General features: G+C 50.7%; 1 protein-coding gene across 6 annotated transcripts in view; it reads left to right on the top strand.

The window, feature by feature from the left end:
* Ttll11 (tubulin tyrosine ligase like 11) overlaps positions 1–21,207 on the top strand; it is a 234,613-nt gene that overhangs the window by 204,707 nt on the left and 8,699 nt on the right. For 2 of the 6 annotated variants that reach the window (XR_012911832.1, XR_012911833.1), the window contains exon 10: positions 19,121–19,450. The exons of the other annotated variants lie outside the window; for them this stretch is intronic. The gene's annotated coding sequence lies outside the window, so the exon portion shown is untranslated. The remainder of the gene's footprint in view (positions 1–19,120; positions 19,451–21,207) is intronic. 6 annotated transcript variants of the gene reach the window in all.

Raw genomic sequence — 21,207 nt, 5'->3', positions numbered from 1 at the left:
ACATGGGTTAGTAAAAGGTCAAAAGTTGTGAGAAAAAGTACCTGCGCTAGGGATGTAATAACTCAGGGGCATCGTCTCAGCAGCCTTGGTCCTGACTGTGAGCTTTGCTTCCTGTTGGGCCACCGCTGTGGAGCTGACTTCAGTGTCCTCGGATACTGAGTGGCTTCCACCCGTGTGCAGGTGCGTGTTGTGTGTCTGGGGAGAGGGTGTGTGCACACGGATGTGAATGTGGAGAGCGAGGGATAACCTAGGCTGCCATTCCTCCGGTAGCATCCAATTGATTTTCAAAATGGGGTCTCTCATTTGCCTGGATCTCACCGAGTAGGCCAGGCTAGCTGGCCCAGTGCCCAGGGATCCACCAATCTTCTCTCCCCGGCACTAGGACCACAAGTCTGCGCCACCACACCTGCGAGGTTCTCGTTTGAGACCGTGCTCGCAAAGCCAGCATTTCACCGACTACGCTCTCACTCCTGCCCTGCAATTAGGTATTTTCAGTTATGGAATGAGCGCCCAGAAGACTCACCCAAAACAAAAGCCAGACTTCACAGCAACAGCCTCTCGGGTGTGGCTCCCTGGTTCAGCCTGTTCCCCTCCACCATGGAGCCCTTGTCTGTCCCCCGGATAATCTCTCACAATGTCAGGTCTGCTCAGGAGCTTGGAAGAACTTAACAAACACATCCCACTCTCCAGCACACCAGTGTAATTGTCATTTTTTCCCAAAAATTAAGGATTTTCATTTCCATCCTTAGAATTTCCAGCCCAACAAAAAAGTCTAAATGAGGCTGTTATCAGCAAAACTGGAATGCTACCGCCTTCTTCTGGGCCGGAACCAAATGAGGAACCGAATCTGTGTGCAGAGATGCAGTGATTTCAGTAAATGGTACTCACAACTTCTTATCGCCTCAGACTTTGCTCTCTGCTCCTGCCGGAGATGGCCAGCCCATCTCTGTGGGAGAAATGAGGACAGCATCCTGATCAGGCAACAAAGTGTCCTTGTCGTTGGTGCCGCAGTCACCTGCACGGGGCCCCTGGCCCAGCAGCAGGGCATCACCCTCTAACACGTCGGACACTGGGGGACTCTGTTTTCTTTGCAGCGAGGCGCTTTCCTGTTTGAGAAGAAAGCTATGCCAGGTCTGGCAGCACACACCTGGAATCCCAGGCTGGCAGGAATCTAGTCTGTGCTTTCCAGGGAGGCTCAGTCTCAACAAAAGGGAGAAGAATAAAAAACAAAGGGGGCTTAAAGTTTCTTCTCAGGACCCAGAGAGGGAAATCAAAGACTACATAATTTAATATCTGATTATACTAGGCACCCTTCCACCAAATGAAAATGTCATCTCTTTGCTGGGCCCCTGAGCTACGAGTCCCCTCCTCTGCAGTCCTGGTTGTGGGTGGCTATTTTTTTCCCTTTTAAGATTTATTTGTTTTGATATTCATGTGTGTATGAATGTTCTGTGTGCGTATATGTACGTTTACCATGTCTGTGCCTGGTATCTGTATCTGCAGAGGTCAGAAGAGGGAGTTAGAGCCCCGGAGACTGGAGAGAATTAGAGATGGTTGTAAGTCACCATGTGGGTGCTTTTAATCTTTGAATCACCTCGTCAGCCCTTGAGTGACACTGGACTCTAGCTTCAGACAAATGGGGGATCCGGATATGCTGTGTTTAATAACTTGCCTGCTAGGTGGTCTGGAGCAAACTGCCTGGCTTCCTTCAAGCCCCCTGCCCATCATCTGTGAGATGACCCTGATCCTGGTGCCTGTCTCCAAAATTGGTAGGGAGGGAAGCTGCCAACAGGGTCTGCCACTGTGCTCAGAAAACTAACCTGCTGCCATTGTGATCCAGGGTGGTTCTAGGGACCCCAGGGGATGGGTAAGAAGAAAGATTTCCTCCCAGTCTGGTCAGAAGGGTGGGACATGGATACGATGGGTTTTTTCAGTGCCTGACCACCCCAGGCCTCTCACTACATTCTGTCAGCCAAGGAACTGGCAGGGCCTTAGGACACCATGTGCGCCGACTCATTGGAAATCATCTTTCAACTTTTTGCGGTGGCAGGATCACCATTCCACTTGTGGGGAGGTGGTACTCCCTCACTCCAGGCAGAGTGCTAGCCACCTCAGAGTTCTTCACTAAGGTCTGTGCCTCTTGCAGAGATCCCCTCCCCTCATGGCCAAAGCCAGGGCCCTCCTCCTCCTGAAAGTCCTCTTGACAGGCCCAGGCTGGACTGGGATCCTCTCCTCTGCCAGGCGTACAGCCAGTTCTATAAGGCAGTGCCTGCCATCAGGTTAAATGAACCAATCCTGCTGTCCTCCTGTCCTGCAGAAGCCCAGTGCTGTGCCTGGCGCGTGGTTGATGTTCCACACATAGGCATGAGGTGGATCAGACCCTGCCAGCAGCACGTCTTGTGGGCGTCTGCAGCTCCCTGCCGTCTCTCACCAGATTCCCTCAGTCGACTTATGTAAATCATGTGACGCCCATACTTTCTTCAGCTGGAACACGCTCCTGCTGAAGCGTATTTAGTTGATGATGTACTGAAATGTTTAAAAGTACTTCTACTTGGCATGCTTTGCAAGGCCTCCCTTATGCATATACATGGCTGCCCCACCCCAGGCAGGAAGCATGCAGAACCTCCTGGAGGTGTCCTGGGACTGTTCATCTTCTGAAGGTGCCCTGGGACTGTCCACCTTCTGGAGGTGCCCTGGGGCTGTCCACTTTCTTCAGCTCTCAAGTGACCTCAGAGTTAGATGGGTCTCTCTGGGGGGAAGCCCTATATATACATGTACAAAATAGCCACTGTTTTTAATAAAAGCAAGGGCCAGGAGAATACCAGCCTGTCTTCCCCCAGCCATGATGTGGGCCTTCAGGGCCTGCAGGACACAGGCTACACTGTGAAGACCCTCACCTCACCTCAGGGTGCCACTCTGACCCACTCTGGGCTTCCTGGTCCTCAGTTACCAGGCAAAAGAGAACACGGACTCAGCTGCACCAGCCCTGGGCAGAGGGAGAGAGCTGGCTGCTCCCTGGCCTCTGTGCCTTGCCCCCACAGCTTTATGGCTCCCACAGCTTGTGGGAGCTGCCACAGCAACAGTGCTGAGTGTCATGGGACAAGCTAGCAGTGGAGTCAGGCTGTGAGAGGAATCTCCTCTCCCCTGGGGCCTCAGCAGCCTCGGAGAAACACAGGGCCTTTGACATCCACCTTGGGTTGGTAGTATCAAGATTTATAAGGAAGCATAAACCCAGCTCCGATGTGGCTCCTTTTGCCTTTTCCCAGCCAACCAGCAAAGATGACCTGATGTGGGTGTGCTTTGTAATTGACGAGAAGGAGTCCTAGCTGTCAGCTCGGAACTCCCAATCCCAGAAGGCTCCATCTTATTCACGGTTCCATTTCCAGCGGAGGAAACTAAAGTTTGCAGAGGTTGAGAGTAAAGAGACCACGCACACAGGCCATTGAGGACAGAGACCACACACACAGGCCATTGAGGACAAAGACCACTCACACAGGCCATTGAGGACAGAGACCACGCACACAGGCCATTGAGGACAGAGGCCACTCACACAGGCCATTGAGGACAGAGGCCACTCACACGGGCCATTGAGGACAGAGGCCACTCACACGGGCCATTGAGGACAGGAGGCCACGCACACAGGCCATTGAGGACAGAGGCCACTCACACGGGCCATTGAGGACAGAGGCCACTCACACGGGCCATTAAGGACAGAGACCACGCACACAGGCCATTGAGGACAGAGGCCACTCACACGGGCCATTGAGGACAGGAGGCCACGCACACAGGCCATTGAGGACAGAGGCCACTCACACGGGCCATTGAGGACAGAGGCCACTCACACAGGCCATTGAGGACAGAGGCCACTCACACGGGCCATTGAGGACAGAGGCCACTCACACAGGCCATTAAGGACAGAGACCACGCACACAGGCCATTGAGGACAGAGGCCACTCACACGGGCCATTGAGGACAGAGGCCACTCACACGGGCCATTAAGGACAGAGACCACGCACACAGGACATCGAGGACAGAGGCCACTCACACGGGACATCGAGGACAGAGACCACGAACACAGGCCCTTAAGGACAGAGACCACTCACACGGGACATCAAGGACAGAGACCACTCACACGGGACATCGAGGACAGAGACCACTCACACGGGACATTGAGGACAGAGGCCACTCACACGGGACATCGAGGACAGAGGCCACTCACACAGGCCATCGAGGACAGAGACTACGAACACAGGCCCTTAAGGACAGAAACCACTCACACAGGCCCTTAAGGACAGAGACCACTCACACGGGACATCGAGGACAGAGGGACCATGTCTGGTTGTCAGTCTGATCTCTGGTCTTGGCATAGATAGTGGAGACAATGACAGGCTGTGCAGGAAGCCCCGCCTCATCTGTCACTTGCCACCCCAGAGGAGCCATGGAATGTTTGCATGGTTTACAGTGATGAAAACACTCTGGGTGCACCCAACCGTGCAGTGGGCCGGGATCCCTCTTTTCTCTCAAAGCTGGAGAAGGACCAGACAGCCAAGGTGCCATCTCCATGGACACCCAGCTAATCCCAGCAGGAGACCCCTATGTCTCTGCCGCAGACCCTGTCCTAACCTGATCACACGAGACCAGCACAATGTGAACCAGTTATCAACACCCAACATGAGCCAGGTTCTAGAAGCACAGAGCAGACAGCACACACTCCCTCCCTTCCCTTGTACACAGTCACCCTAGAAGTGAGCAAGTACTATTCTGTTATTGGGACAGTCCATATTACTCTCTGTGTTGCATATTCTGAGGTTTTTAAAAATGATTTTATTGTTATATTTTTAATTCTTATTTTTTAAATTGTATTGTATAGGTGTTTTTCTACATATATGTCTATGCACCACTTGTGATCCTGGTCCCCATGGAGGCCAGAAGAGAGTATCAGATGCCCTAGAACTGGAGTTACAAACAGTTGTGAGCTGCCGTGTGGGTGCTGGGAATTGAACCTGGTCGCAGTGCTTTTAACCACTGAGCCATCTCTCCAGCCCACTTTTTATGACTTTTAACAACTGAATAAGGATCTGTAGATATCAGCCCTGCAATACTCAAGAAAGCTTTACTGCCCCAAGCCTCTCTATGCCCCATTCACCTCCCCTACACACACACACACACACACACACACACACACACACACACACACGTGCGTGCGCACACTCATGCACACACCCTCACTCACACACATGCACACACGCACACTCACACACATGCACACACGCACACTCACGCGTGCACACTCATGCACACACACTCACACACATGCACACACTCACACTCATGTGTGCACACTCATGCACACACTCACACACATGCACACACGCACACTCACACTCATGCACACGCACATGCACACACGCACACTCACGCGTGCACACTCATGCACACACACTCACACACATGCACACACGCACACTCATGCGTGCACTCTCATGCACACACACTCACACACATGCACACACGCACACTCACGCGTGCACACTCATGCACACACTCACACACATGCATACTCACGCGTGCACACTCATGCACACACACTCACTCATACTCATGCACACACGCACTCACTCACACACATGCACACACGCACACTTACGCATGTACACTCATGCACACGCACACTCACACTTACACCCCCAGACCCCTGACAAGCATCATGAGCTTTTGACTCTGTGTAGTCTGCCTTTTCCACAATGCTGTCACTTTGGGGTTGTAGTATGCCTAGCCTTTGAGACTGGCTTTCCCAGCCTTTAAGATACAATATGCCTTTTAGTTCGCTTTTTTAAAATCTCTAAATAACCATCCATTAAATGGGCATAATCACAATTTGTGAACATATTTACTTTTTAAAGGATATCTTGATTGCTTCACAGTTTGGTAATGAGAATGAATTAACTATAAATATTCATGTGCAGGTTTTGTGTGGACATAAGTTTTTACACGGGTAGATGAATTCCCATCAATGTAGCTGTTGGACCATATGGTTGTGATGATTAATTTGGGTGTCAGCCTGACTGGTCAAAGGAATGCCTCGGGAGCTGCTAGAGCATCCATTATAGATGTGTCTGTGAGTCGGTGGACGGAGTGGGAAGGTCCACCCTCAGTGTGCCACCCAATCAGCTGGGGACCCAGGAGGAAGGAAATGGGGAGGGGGCTAGCAGCTGCCTCATGACCTGAACCCAGGGACCCAAGTAGCAGGAGAAAATCTGCTTCCACAAGTTGTCCTCTGACCTCCACGTTCATATGATGGCACACATGTGCCCGCACACACACACACACAATTAAGTAATTGTAATTTTTAAAGGCGGGGGGGGAGGGGGAAACTCTCCCTTTGGTTCTTACTCTCTTGACATCAGAGCCCCAGCCTCCCTGGGTTTTGGACTCCTGGCCTTACACTACTTTGCTCCGCAAGTTCTCTGGCCCTTGGCTTCAGAGTGAGAGTTTGTACACCACTTCTCTAGTTCTGAGGCCTGAGCCTCAGACCCTGCACCCAGGGGCTCCAGCTTCAGACAGTCAGATGTGGGACGCCTTTGCCTCCATAAGTGCATAACCAATACCCCTAGTAAGTCCCCTCTCCGCTATCTAGATTAACCTACTGTCTATTATCCATCCGTCTGTCCATCTGTCTGTCTTGGGACTGCCTTACCATTGTCAACACTTAGAATAGTCAGAGGACTTTTGTTCCTTTGCTTAACCTTCTTAGTGGATATGCAGTGGTACCTACCTCACTGTTGTAATTTGAAATTCAGTATACATTATACATTTTTAATATTGAACATATTTTCATATGCTTCTTTGCTCTATATATATATATTCCTAGGGGAGGCATCATTCAGATCTTTGGTCCTTTTCTAAAATTTGAATTATTTTCTTATTGTTGCATTTTAAGGCAGTTTTTGGCCATGTGTATTTTGCAAATGTTTTCCATCTCTTGACTTTCCTTTTCTACCCTCTCCCATGCTGGAGTTTGTGCTCGGGTCTTGGGTATGTTGGGCAAGGGCTTGTCTACTGAGCTATACCCCAACACCACTTTTAAAATAATATGTTGACCAGAATTGAAGCTTTTCATTTTAATAAAGTCCAACTTTCCTATTTTTTTCTTTAATAGATTTTGCTCTAGAATTTGTAGCAAAAATTTCAGAGACAAACATAAAGTCGCCTAGATTTTTTTATTTCTCTGTGAAGTGACATATTGCTATTTGAAAAATGTGCTTATTAGCTAAGCATGTTATAAACTAGGTTAGTGATTAATTTTTAAATTTTAAAACAGTTGGGCATGGTGTCACACACCATGTGTGTAAGGAGGAAGAGAGGGAGGAAGAGGGGAAGGAGGGGGAGAATGATGGGGAGGAAGAAGGGGAAGGAAAGGGGGAAGAGGAGGGGAAGAAGGAAGAATAGGGGGAGGAGGAAGGGGAGGAAGAGGAAGCAAGAGGCGGAGGAAGAGGAGAAGAAAAGGAGAAAAACTGGAGAAGAATTGGTGTGTCAAAAGAAGAGAGAAAATGTCCGTATAAAATGTTCTGTTTAAAACCAAAGGAAGCAGATTTCAAGATTTCAAAAGAGAAGAAAGATCACAGGCAATAAATAGGAAGCAGTTAGAACCATAATAGATATTAATCAATTATATCAGCCATGGCTCTAACATGAAAGCCCCAGCTGTGCCAATTAATTTGCAGAACCTGTTGAGAAGATTAAAAAAATAATCAAGTTAGGTGTAATGGCACGCACCTTTAGTCCCAGCACTTGGGAGGCAGAGGCAGGAGGATCTCTGAGTTCCAGAACAGCCAGAGCTAGATAGTGAGACTGCCGATAGATAGATAGATAGATAGATAGATAGATAGATAGATAGATAGATAGATAGATAGATAGACAGACAGACAGACAGACAGACAGACAGACAGACCAACAGAACTTAACTCTATGCTATTTAGGGAAACCCCTTTTAAACATTAAAAACACTGGTAAGGAGAAAGAGAGGAAAGCCGGTCATTTCCTGCGATGGAACTGGTGCTTTTGGAGCAGACCCTGGAGCTAGGGAAACCACCAGGGACAAAGGTGGGTGATTAGCAAAGGGAGCAGTTTTCCAGCCACACGTAAAAATGCTTAGCATGAGTGCAGCTGTCGGCAGTGGAGAGGGCTTCCGCAGCTATTGTGGGAGCCTCAGCATCCCCACCGGCAGCCGACAGACTAGCCGGTCGGGAAGCAGGTCAGGATACAGGTGCACTGAACAGCACGTCCGTATGTGTCTCACAGGCGTCACACAGTAAGACACATGTCCTTCTCTGTCCTCAGGATAGTCACCAAACTGAGTGTGCTCTAAGCCCTAAAACATCCGTTAACATTTATTTTTTATTTTGATTTTTTTATAAGACTGGGGTGTTGAATCCAGGGCCTGCTTCCTACTCAATAGACAAGTCCTCCTCCTGAGCTGCCTCTCCACCCTGTTTTGTTTGGTTTTGTTGAGATGAACTCTCATTAAACCGCCCAGACTGAACTTGAAGCCTCCCTGGAGCTGGGATCACCTTCAGGCCTGACCACTTTAAGTAGAGAGTAAGATAAACTGCTCGCAGACCATAAGAGAATTAATCCAAAGTAAGAGCAAAGAGAGCTGACACTAAGCAGCACGTGTCTAAGCAATCTGAGTTCCTTCTACGTTCTAGAAGGTTCTAATGTAACAGGATTATTTCTGCTTTAAACATCGAGGAGAACTCACCAGAAAGTACGCTGGGGCCTGGAGCCTTCAGGGAGGCTCTGGATTTTTTAGTGAATTTCTCTAAGAGATAACAGGCTCATCAGATTATGGGTTTTCCTTATGTAAATTTTGGTAAATTCTATCTTTGTAGAAACTGCTCTGTTTCATTTGAATTACCAAATTTACATTGTTACCCCAATACTGTTCCTGGGGTCGGAAGGAACATCTCTGGCGCAGTTATTAGGACTCTCGGGTTTCTGATACTGGTAATGTGTAATTAGTAGTTAATGATTTCCTTTTACTCCTCAGTTAGGCTGGCTAGAGGTTTATAAATTTTATTGATTTTTTTTCCTCCAAGGATAAGCTTCTCTGTTTCATTGATTTTTCTCTATCAATTTTCTGCCTAATTTTCATTGATCTATTTCCTGATTGTCACCATTTCTTATACCATTTTGAATCTGCTCTTTTTCCTGTTTCCTGAAATGAAAACTTTTTCCTCTAAGACAAGGTGTCTATGCAGCCCTGACTGGCTTGGCCCCAGACCCCCAGAGATTCACATGCCTCCTTCCTGAGTCCTGGGCTTAAAGGAGCACACGGCCAGAGCCAGCATGAAAACTTCTTGTTGAATACTCGTATCTGATGCTGGAAATCTGGCTAACCACATCGCTGCTTTCACGGCATCCCACACATTTCAGCAAGTTAGGTTTCCATTTCCATTCCATTGAAAATATTTTTACCTTCTTCCTGGGTCCTTGCTTCTGGGAGTTTTATATTTATCTTGCCTAGGCCCTGGATGTGTTGGCTGTGCTGGCTGTGCTGTTGGAGCCAGGGGCCCGTGTTTCCTCTCCTTTCTTTGGTTTTTTTTCCTCCCCTCATTGCCTTGGTTTCTCTAAAAAAAACTCCTTCTTGAACTGAGCCTGATCATCCTCCACTGTGTGCTGGGCTGGGGTGCTGTCTTAGTCACGGTTCCTATTGCTGCAATGAAACACCATGACCAACCTGGTGGCTTACACTTCTGGATCATAGTCCATCCCTGAAGGAAGTCAGGGCAGGAACTCAAACAGGACGGAAACCTGGAGGCAGGCACTGATGCAGAGGCCTTGGAGGGTGCTGCTTACTTGCTTGCTCCTCATGTTTTGCTCAGCCTTCTTTCTTATAGAACCCAGGACCACCAGGCCAGGGGTGCCATTACCCACAATGGACTGGGTCCTCCCCCATCAATCACTAGTTAAGAAAGTGCTCCAGGCTTGCCTACAGTCGGATCTTATGGAGGCATTTTTCTCAGCTAAGGCTCCCATTCTCCAGTGACTCTAGCTGTGTCAAGCAGACATAAAACTAGCCAGGACAGGTGCCACAGAGGAAGAGCTCTGTAAAAGCCTGAGCTTACAGAGGGCCAGAGTTCACAACCAAGGCTTTCCAAGGGCATCTCAGCCCTGGTTTCTTCCCTCTGGGTGGACAGGCTGGCTGGAGTTAGTGCGGTCATCTCTCTAATTGCCTGCCCCAGGTGCCTGGGGCATTTGCCTTTGTTAGGGAAGAAGGTCTAGATACTTTCAGAGTTTCTTCCCTTGCAGCCTTGCCAGAAAGGGGGTTGGGGGAGGTCTTCCGCCAGTCTGCTTCTTGAGAAGCCTCTGGGGCTCTTGGGGCTTCATCCTTGAATGTGTGACCACCACCACCCGCCCCAGACTTGCTCACACCAGCTCCCACTCTTGTTATAGGCTCTGGTGTCTCTGTCCCTCCTTGATTCTCTCCTTGTTGAGTCGCTTGAATCTCCAGTTTCCTGCATGGCAGTTGGTTCCATGATCTCTCAATTCGCCCCTGAACTCAAGAAAAGTCATTGCTTTTCAGTTTGTTCTGCCTGGAGTGAGATTTTGAGTTCCATACATGTTGGAACTAAAACTGGGAAGGCCTCCATAAGCATGTAACATTTGCCCACCGCCTCTGTAAGGTGCGCTTTCGAACCCAGATCCGAGGAGAAAGCTGAGCTTCCTAGAAGGGGTATGCCCAAGGTGGCCCAGCATGTGAGCAGCAGAGCGACTTTCTTCAGAATCTAATATGATGTGAGAGTCGGTCCATCCCAGTGACAAGTCTCCCAGAGACATTTCTCCATGGAGGCTCTCCGGAGACTTTCTGTGGACTCTTGGGGATGTGAGAGTCAACAGTCATCTAGTAAGTCCAGCCATCCAGTCTGGGTCAGAAAATATCTCCTCCTGACAGACCAAGACCATCCAGCAAAGAGCTCAGCATCAGGGCCTCTTTGCTAAGGTGCACTCATTCCATTGCCACAGAGAGTCATAGGGCTTAAAACGAGTACCCCTAGTCCCCCAGGAGTGTGAGCGGGTCTGGTCACACTGAGGGTAGGAAGCCGACACCAGCATCTAGCAGGCAGAATCCGAGGGCGCTACCAAGCTCCCATCATGCCCTGGGTAGCCCCAGCAAAGAATTACTCATCTCCAAATGCCAATAGCAACAACAGTTCCCCCTTGGGCTTCCCTAAAGACAACCACTGGAGCTCTCCGAAGTGCCCTGTGCCCCACCATGGGTACCTGTCACAGTGCCATTCAAGTAAGGGCGAGGGAAGGTATCTTGAGTCTGGGGGCGTTGGCAGCGGTGGCCTCCTGGGAAGACTGCACACACTGCTGGGGGAGACCTGACATCACCTAGGTGCTTCTTGGTAGCTGTGGGCGTCTCTGCCCCTGCTTTTCCTGCCGCTGCAAAGGGAGGAGGGAACCTTATGTAATCGCAGCCTCATAGAACCTTCTGTCATTTTGGCACCCGGGGCTGGGAAACCCTCCCTCCTAAAATCCCACAGGGCTGTGGTTTTTTCTGTTACAAGCAAGCCCTACAGGTTGTTAGCTACCTGCCAACAGCAGAGTAAAGCTGGAACCTATACCCTTTAGAGGCATCGTTGCCGACCTGCTCCACCCTCTGCAACTCCACCCCCACTCCCACAGTGTCCCCCTGGCCTGGGCATCATTATCACAGTATGCTGGTGTCCTGTGTCGTGCCCCCCCCCCCCGTCTCTACCCCTCTGCCCTAAAGTTCAGTGGTCAGCCCTGGTATCTCTCCAGCACACTTTCCTCCCCTCTCCACCAGCTACAGGTGCCTTCTGCCGGATCCTGGCTCTCATTTGGGACCAGGGGCTTAGCCCAGTGGAATCATCTAGAAAGAATGGGTGACTGAATGTCCACACAAGCAGGGGTGTTCTGATTCTCAGAGCCATGGCTTCCCAGCCCCACAGGGACTTCCTGGTGCTCATCTGGCTCTCTGTTGATTCTTGTGCTAGTGAGGTCTTGAGGTAGTCACTTGCAGCTCCACCCAGCTGTGTGCTGAGGTGGCAAAATCCTAACCAAGCTCCAGGTTCTCCCTAACTTCCCCCTGTGCCCTGGCCCCTGGCCCTAACCAGCTCCGGGACAGCACTCCTCCCTGGCAAGGTGTATTTTTTTTTATTTGTTTTTTTTCCCCCTGATTTCCGTGCACTAATGAAATTACCCTCCCTCTCTAAAGAAGGCAATTTGCATGTTAATGTTTTGGGTAATTCTGTGCAGCTCCAATGCCCCCAGGGCTGCAATTTCTCTCTGACAAAGTGACAAAAATAAACTCCCGCATAAAAGAGCGTTTCTCCTCCCTCTTATCTGCCGCTAATGTGACATTCCTAGCGAGTCAAGTTGAAACCCACTCCTCTGCCTCCTTTCACCTCTCAGTGACAGGCAGATTCTGAAGAGTGCCGGGGGCCCTTGAGGACAGGGCTGGGTCCCCTTGTGAGTGGGTAGCACCCCCACGGCCCACCTCCCCACCCTCAGAGGCCGAACCTTTAAGTCTCTCTAAAGTCTAGAAGGTGCAACTAAGTAACGGCCAACACTGCCTGTCTTGGAAAGTGGGGGGTCACCACAAGGGTGTGGGAGGAGGGTGTCCCTCAAGGTCCCTCCAGGCTTGAGTCCCTCTGGTGACTTAAAGACAAGAGAGGGGGCAGCTAATTCATGGGTATCCTCCCCAGGCCAGACACATGGCTTACCCCCTCTCCCCCTCCCCCCATCTCCCCACCAACCAGGGTAGAAGCTGAGGTTCCCAGTGTACAGCAAACCAGCCCAGACCACCACACAGCTCACCTGAGGCACTTCCTGCCTTCACACACAGTGACTGATAGCCACTCTGGATTCTTCCTGGCCTTAGTAGGAAGTTGGGCTGTGTACTGCACCTTGCCGGTGTTGCTCCTTGTCTGGAGCAGAGGCAGACACTTAACAGAAAAACATCCTGTAATTAAGGCATATTTGACAATCTCTAAAGGAAAACAAATTTCAGTGAGAGTAACAGACAGTAATTTCCCTTAGGAGGTAGGCCAGGTCAGTCAGTAGATACAGAGATACAAGGGGTCACCAGGAGAGATGCAGAAAAGGACGTGGCCGCCAGAGGGAGTGCTGGAGACCAGGGTGTTCTGGAGACCTTGCTAGGCCGAGCATCTGGAGAAGGGGCAAGGGCTTGGGGACAGTTCTTGCAGACCCTCCAGAGGATGTGGAGCGTGGATCTATCTCAGAGTTTTAGTCCGGGGAATGCAGGTGGTGCTGGAGGCCATGGGACAGGTGAGGTTGTTGTACAGGACCAAGCCATGACAAGCTCAATAGAGGCCTGGGTCTCAGTAGTTTTCCCTAAGGCGATACCTGGTTGCAAGAAAGACCACAGACTGAGACCACCCAGGCACCACCCAGGAACAGAACATCTAAAGGAAATTCCTGACGTTCCAACCTTTGTAGATAGGGTCCCCTGCCAGCACACACCCATCGCTTTTCACCAGGACACCCCTAGACAATTGTCAGCCAATCAGAGGTCCTGAACCTTAGAAATCACCCCCACCTTTGCTGCTATAAAAACATAACTCTAACAGAGCTCGGGCTCTCTGATCATTCCAATACATTGGACACACGGAGAAACCAAGTTTGCAAACTTGTGTAAGAATAAAGGGTCTTTGCTTTTACATACAGGACTCGGTTGCCTGGTTGGTTTTGGGGGTGAGTGGGACTCTGTGATCTGGGCATAACAGTTGCAGGAGCCCCAAACCCAGCAGGTAAAGAGCAGGCCTGTGTAAGTGTTTGGGGGACAGGTGAGGAGGCTGTGGGAGGGAAGTTTCAAAACTGACCCCAGGCTTCTGGCTCCTGGCGAGTAGGCAGGTGGAGGTGCCATTATCTTTGTAAGGTTGGGAAGTCTGAACCGAGACCCATCTTCAACAGATTCTTTGAGATGCTAATGAGGCATCCCAGAGGCAAGGCCCTGTGGCCTGCAGATAAGGACTGGGAAAAATTAGACAACGTGGTTGCCTCACTGTAGGTATTGAAAGCTCGGGTTCGGGATGACTGGGAGGAGGACGAAAGATGAGCAGTCGGGTGAGAGGGCTCAGGACCATGGGGAAATCAGAGTGGCCCCTGGGGTGGGGGTGGCGGGATGCAGGGGAAACTGAGCTGCTGTGCGGACGGAAGGGGCCGAGTCCTTCCAAAAGTCCCCCTAGACCCCAGTGACCCCAGCTGAGCGAGAAGAAAGAGCTGCAGAGCTGTGCCTCTGGAGACCGGTCTGCACCTGTGAGGTCTGCCTGAGTGGGGCAGGTGGGGGCAGCCAGTTCCACTTGGGGTGGCCAAGGCTGGCTGAGAAGACCGCTGGAGTAGCCTCTAAAGAGACAGGCTTCTAAGCACCTGCCTTTCTTCTCCTTGCTGCCCCAACTGCCCCAAGGCCTCTTGGCAGGCCCTGTGACACCCAAGAAAGCCCTTTCATAGCATTTTGCATGACCTAGCTTCTCACTATAAAAGTCTCCCCCAGAGTGTGTAGTTGGGCCGGTAGAGTTTGCCTGGCGTGCACGGAGCTCTGGGTTTGATCCCCGGCACTGCAGGGCGGTACGTGCCTGTAATCTCAGCTCTTGATAGGTGGGACCTGAGGAGCAGAAGGGCAAGGATCAGCAGCAAGTTCAAGTACAGTTTGGACTACACAAGACCTTGTCTCTAAATAAATAAAATGATCACAGCCTGGAGGTGGTGGCACATGCCTTTAATCCCAGCACTCAGGAGTCAGAGGCAGGAGGATCTCTTTGAGTTTGAGGCCAGCCTGGTCTACAAAGCGAGCTCTAGGACAGATGGGATTGTTTCATAGAGAAACCCTGTCTCGAAAAACCAAAATAATAATAATAATAATAAATAAATAAAAAGGTCTTCCTGTGCAGTATTGCTGCTGTTCTCCCAGGGTCCCAACCCAGGAGACTTTGGCAGGTGCTACCCATGTGACCCAGCAGTCTCTCCTTGAAGAAAGGCATGGCTCCTACAAGCATGGCTGATAGGTCTGCAGAGATGTTCACTGCAGCATCACACAACCGGAGGGGCCTTAAAGCTCATGGCACACACACTAGAAACTTGTGTGCAGTCTGAAAAGCTGAGTGGATGTGTGTATGCAGATACAGGGAGGCAGAAGACATGGTTGAAGAGAACGGTGCATGGTCAGTGTGGCGGCCCAGGCTTGGGATCGGAACACTCGGGAGCCTGAAGCAGGAAGATGGGAGTGAAACCAGCCTGGGCCACTTAGTAAAAAGCCCGTAAAGAAAGAAAGAGAAAGAAAAAAGGAGGTAGGGAAGAGAGAAAGAAAAGGGAAAAACAACATACAACACAGTATTATACAGATGAGTTACTGATGTCTACAGATCCCTGTGTATCAGAGGTGACACACAGCACACACTTTTCAAGCCCAGGAACTGGAGAAGACAGACTTTCACAGGATCCACACTGACAGTCTCCTCTGTGGGAGTTTATCTCCTTCCACTACAAACAATAATCTCCTCCCTCGGATTCCAGCCCTAGCCACACCCTCTCCACTTGGCCCAGCGCGGGAAGAAGCTTATGAATCTGCGTGTTTTCCTGATGGAATTGCCTTCATACAGTGGCTGACCTCACAGGCCAAGGCTGTCACAGAAGAGTCAAGCTCATCCTATGTTAAAGTGAGGCCATGGGAAGAGGCCTCGCCCATTTCAGGACCCAGCTTGAGCCCATGAGATCACACAGCAGCCACAAGGGGCCTCTGGGAACTGCAGAGAGTGGGTGCTCCAAGCCTGGAAACAGTCAAGGGGCTCTGGATAGCCATTGGTAGCACTGTCAGAAATGACAGTCTGCGACCCAGAACCTCACAGGACAATACAGGAAGTCACATTTTTCTGTGCGCTTGCCTCAGGCACCACCTTCCACGCCTCTGAGAAGGCAGGCACCAGGCAGCGCCTGCATGGAAGGTGGTACTGAGCCTAACCTAAGGTTGATGCAAACGGCTTTGCATCCTTTCATCCACCCACCAAATCAGACCCCAAAACAAAAGGGTCGGAACCAGAGGTGGGAGGTGGAGGGTATCAGCTAGAGATGTGAGCGGGGCTACACATCCACAATTCTCCTTAGAGGCCTGGAATGTGCTGTCCCTGAGAGCTATGTCAGATTTGGCAACTTGCTGAGGAATGAGTGTTGAGCCTCAGAATGTCCATGGAGCTGCTAGTCACATGAGAACTATCTGGAGTGGCATGAAGCAGCGAGAGAAGCGATGGCCACTCCTGAGGCCCCATCTCCACTCTGAGTCTGAAGTGTGTGTCTGTTATGGTGGGATCAGGTGTGATGTCAGATGGGAGGGGACTGGGACCTTGGATCACTCTGCCCAGGGACAGTCTGTGACCTTTGGTTAATGAAAGGTGGGGGAGGAGCTTTCATCTCCGCTCATGTTGGCTCATCAAGCCTACCGGGTGCTGTGGGCTTCTGGAGTAACAATTTTTCTGCAAGTTCTATTTATGGCTGTCTTGCCACTTATTCATTTTTCCATCCAGACAAGGACAAATATGATAGTAGTGGCTTCTTCCTGCTGTGACGCTTGTAGGCAGGGACTGCGTGTGCATGGGGCTACCACAGGAGGATTGCGGCCTTGAGGCTCTTTCCTCCCCATCCCAGCTTGAGAGGAAATGAGTAAGGGTCAGTGGTGGGGACGACCCCGGCACTAGCTCTATGTCAGTTAGTTTGATACAAGCAAGGGCCATCGGGAAGGAGAACCTCAGCTGAGGAATCACCCCTACCAGACTGAACAGCAAGCAAACCTGCAGTGCATTTTTTGATTGTGGGCGGTGCTGTCCCTGGGCAGGCGGTCCTGGGTTCCATAAGAAAGCAGACCGAGCAAGCCAGGAGGAGCTCCAGGAGCAGGGACAGCATTCCTCTCTGTCCTCAGCTTGAGTTCTGGTCCTGGGAGCTGTAAGCTGAAATAAACCCTTTCCTCCTAAGTTGCTTTTGGTCATGGTTTGCCACGGCAGCAGAAAGCCAACTAGGTCACCATCCATCTCTGAAATGTGACCTAAGCCAGGAGAACCTGATGTTGGGAACCTGCCTTGGCCTCTCTGAGTTGCACACGGTGGCCTCCAGAATATGAAGAGTAATCATGCCACCCTCTTGACTACCGGTCGGTGGTTCAGCTGTTCCATCCCCGTCTCTTTTCTGTAGCTATTATGAAACAAGAAGGGCACTTACAGAAGAGAAGTTATCTTAGCTCACTCCTGGGGTGCACTCCATCACATCAAGGCAGTAAAGGCGGCAGGAGTCTGAAGCAGCTGGTCTCATGGTATCCACAGTCAGAAGAGGCAAATTAATGCTAGTTCTCAGCTAGTCCACTTACACAATCCAGGACCCCTGACACAGGGAATGGCGCTGTCCCTAGTGGGTGCACCACCCGGCCTTAGTGCTCTCAAGGTAATCCCCCGTAGGCATGCCTAAAGGCCTGTCTCCCAGGTGAGTCTAGATTCAACCAAGTTGACAACACTAACCATCATTTCATTATTTTAGACATCCAGAAGATAAAATCACCTACCTCCCAAGAGACCTTAGTCTCCAAAAGAGAAACGCTAGACCTAAGGTCCTGCTCTGTGACCTTGGCTGGCCAGTCAAGGAAAAGCCAGAGCCAGAGCACTCCTGGGAGGCAAGTGGAGAGGAGACAGACAGGCCCACAACCAGCTTCTGGACTCCTACATTGCCTTTGTCCAGGGCTCTTTGGAAAAGCCACTCAGGACAAATGTTACTGTCCCCACTTCAGAGATGAAGACAAGCATAGAGAAAAGAAATACTTGGCAGCTTGTCTGTGGCAGAGCTGGGGTAGGTCCCAGTCAGAGTCCTAGTCACCATTCACTGAGCCCCTTGCCATCTCTTGGGAACTGCCTGAGTTTGATCTATGAGACCCAAGCACCAGGCTGGGAGGACTGTCTATGCAACAGAGCGCCAGGCTGCTGGGCACCACAGGAGTAGGGAGGCGAGGAGTTGTTGACGGAGCACTTGGTGCCTTTTCTCTCCTAGCAGAGGGCTCTTCTGGGTGCCACGGCAATGCACGGGAGAGGCCACGGCGATTCACGAGGAGGGGCTGCTGAGGTGATTTCCCGTCAGAGCACCCCACTTTATTTCCAGACACAGTATGTGTGCATACTTAGGACTTCGAAGGCAGAAGCCCTCCCTCTCGCTGAGCAAGAAGAAGGAGATTTGAATAGTGTGAGAGAGCTGAGACTGACGGGAAGGGAGAGATCGATCTCGCCTTCAGTGTGGGATGCTGTCTCTGGCTGTCAACAATGATTTGGATTTAATTACATCAAATATGTAAATGTGTTCTGGAAACTGTAAAATAATACATAGCCATCAAATGTGACGAAAGCTTAATTAGGTTGGGAAAAGAATGCAGGTTTGAGTATAAGATAGACCTGGGATGAAATGCTACCTCTTCTATTAAGGAGTCACCCTGGCTTACTGCTTGGCCACTGGTATGTGTCCCTCACCTTCAGGTGGAAAGTTCATGTACCAGTAGCCTCCTCCACACGTGTCTCAGGGCTGGATGAGAAGATGGAGATACTGTGAACTGGAATGCACCAAGAGAGCCCTTGACCCTGTTTCCATCCTTACGCCTTAAAAGATGGGCTTCCTGGGGAACTGCCATGCTCACCTCAGGTCAGATGTGTTCCAGGCCTCGCTGCACCAGCAGAAGCTAGAGGGCCCTCTGTCACCTGCCAATTGACAGAATGAGGCCATGTCCTGTCGGTGGCCCTATCTCAATATGCAATGGCCATCTCGGTGAGAGGCATGAGTCTGCAATCAGAATGTTTCAAAGACTAGCTTTCTCCAGTGACATCCGCCAACTCTAACGAAGTTTCAGATCCCGCCCCACCACTAATCTTCAGGTGTGGGGAAAGTGTGTTCACAGAGACGAGACGTGTGGATCTTACTACCTTGTCTGTCCTTATTGACATCCGGCCGAGGTATGGACGGTGCTCAACCCTTAATCACTCCAAGACTGATTTTGCTTCTGGAATTTTGTTTTCTTCTTTAAGTGTCTTGTTGTTGTGTGTTTGTTTCTCCGCAGTCCGGGGGCAACTCTGATGTGGCCAGATGTTTGAAGACTCAAAGCAGCACTGAGCAAAATGCTAAAGACTGTTGCTCGGGCCGCACCTGCCAGCCACGTGACTTTAGCATGTTTCGTGAATGGGAAATGGCTTTGAAGAACACCTGCTTTATAAGATTTTGGTTCAATCCGGTTGAACAATGTCTTTATCCCAAGGCTTTCACATAACAAGACCCGATAACTGCGAACTAACATTCGTTCCTTTGGCTGTAACGAGTCAGGAGATGTCTCCAGAGCCCAAGCCCAGCCTGGTGGTCTTCCCTGCGATGGGCGCAGGAGCAGGGGAGACAGGTGAGGGTTTAACTCTTCCCTAAATGTCTCTAGGACTCAGAGACTTAGAGAGTCTTCCCACATGGCAGGGTTCCCTCAGCAGGACTGGAGTGCAGCACCCTCCTCCACTTCCTATATTTGGACTATCCCCTGTGGGCTGGATTATGGATCAAGGAAGTCTCTAAGGAAGCGGCTGGTGTTGAATGAGGCCCCTTTCCAATTGTGTCAGTTCCCTGGGCAAAAGAGACAGCAGAGGGCATGACCACACACTCTGACTTATGAAGGCTCAGTAAGAAAGGGGCCATTTACCTCCCCAGAGCCTGACCACGCTCTCAGCCTGCTGGCCCCTCCAGCCTCTAAGTGTGAGGAAGTTTGGCTGCTCTTTGTCCTCGAGTATGCGGGCCGCCTGAGGACAGGGGTGGTGGGCAGTGGTGCTTAAAGGAAAACGCTTTCCCAGTATCCTCAAGGGCTCTTCGCCACCCTCGTGCTAGGCCAGTACATACAGGGCTACCTTTCTCAGAGAGCATCCTCTGGGCTTCCTCACTACGCTGCCTCCTCAAGACACAAGCGCATTGGAGTGTTCATCCCAAAGGCCCCCAAGTCGGCTGTGACAAATGCATCTTCTGATGCATCACTGACAACAGACTTCCAAGAGAAGGGGACAGATAACTGCATCTCTGGCGAGATCCCCCAACTACCTTGTGCATAAAACCAAGAGAAGGCCTGTCTCCTGGAGCTGGTCTCCGAGCCCTGCTTCACCGGGATGCTTGCCTTTCTATCACACCTACATCTGGCCCGCAGGCAGATCTCAGCCTGCACTGACACCCTTCTTAGATTGAACCTAGAGCCTGCTCAGCCCTCACTGCCGTGCCCTCCACTACCACAGAGGGCCGAAGTGCCCCTGTCAGCTTTCATTTGGACTGGTGCAGCATCCTTGTCTTTCATAATGCCCCATATTGGTTTTAGCATGAAACGGCAGCCATCTTGTTACCTCAGACACCCTGCTGACCTCTCACCTTCCTCAGTCGGAAATCTGCCATGGTCTACAGGGCCATCTGTGACCTAGCTTTCTAGAACCTTCCTAGGCTGTTATACCTTAGTACGATCGATGGAAGCAAGGACCAGGAAGTCATGGAAGTCTCCCCACTTAGTGGTTGGGCAGTGAGGCCACAAGAATCGCAAGTGTGTGGTCTCTCAGAAACCACGGGAGGGCTCGGCACACCACTGGGACAGGTCTGTGGTTTCTCAGATCTGTCATTAGGCTTTTAAAAATAACGGGTTGTGTTTCTCTCAATCAATGACTTAAAATAAATGTCTCTTAAAAACGTCTTTAGCCCAAAGTCAAGCTTCTCTCACTTTAGGGCATTAAGAGTGAAGTTTACCCAGGCAGAACTCAGCTGGGGGAAGGGATTATCCCCAAGTGGAGTCCCTGGTCCCTAGCCCTCGGCAGCATGTGGGAACTGATGAAGGCAGATTTTCAGGCTCCACCTTGGCCTTCCGGATCTGAAGCTCTGGCTTCCTCTATCTGCTTTCCCATACCCCTCCCCACTCGGGTGGTCAGGGGGCACTGAAGTTCCAGATCCCCTAGTCAGCATGTCCGTGGGTCTGCTCCAGCTGCTCCAGTGTCTGTGGATGGAGTTCTGTACGGCGGCCGTCACAGCACCCGTGTCTCGAGCATGTCTCCAGAACACTCCTCTCTCCCAGGGAGAGAGGCCATGCACCCTTGCATTTGTAGCTAGTAGGAGGTAATGGGAGAAGCACTAGGAAATGTCTCTGAC

Source organism: Microtus pennsylvanicus, chromosome 9, assembly GCF_037038515.1.
Source record: "Microtus pennsylvanicus isolate mMicPen1 chromosome 9, mMicPen1.hap1, whole genome shotgun sequence".
NCBI lineage: Eukaryota > Metazoa > Chordata > Mammalia > Rodentia > Cricetidae > Microtus > Microtus pennsylvanicus.
The sequence above is the reverse complement of the archived record's forward strand: the minus strand, read 5'-3'. Positions and strand labels throughout refer to the sequence as shown.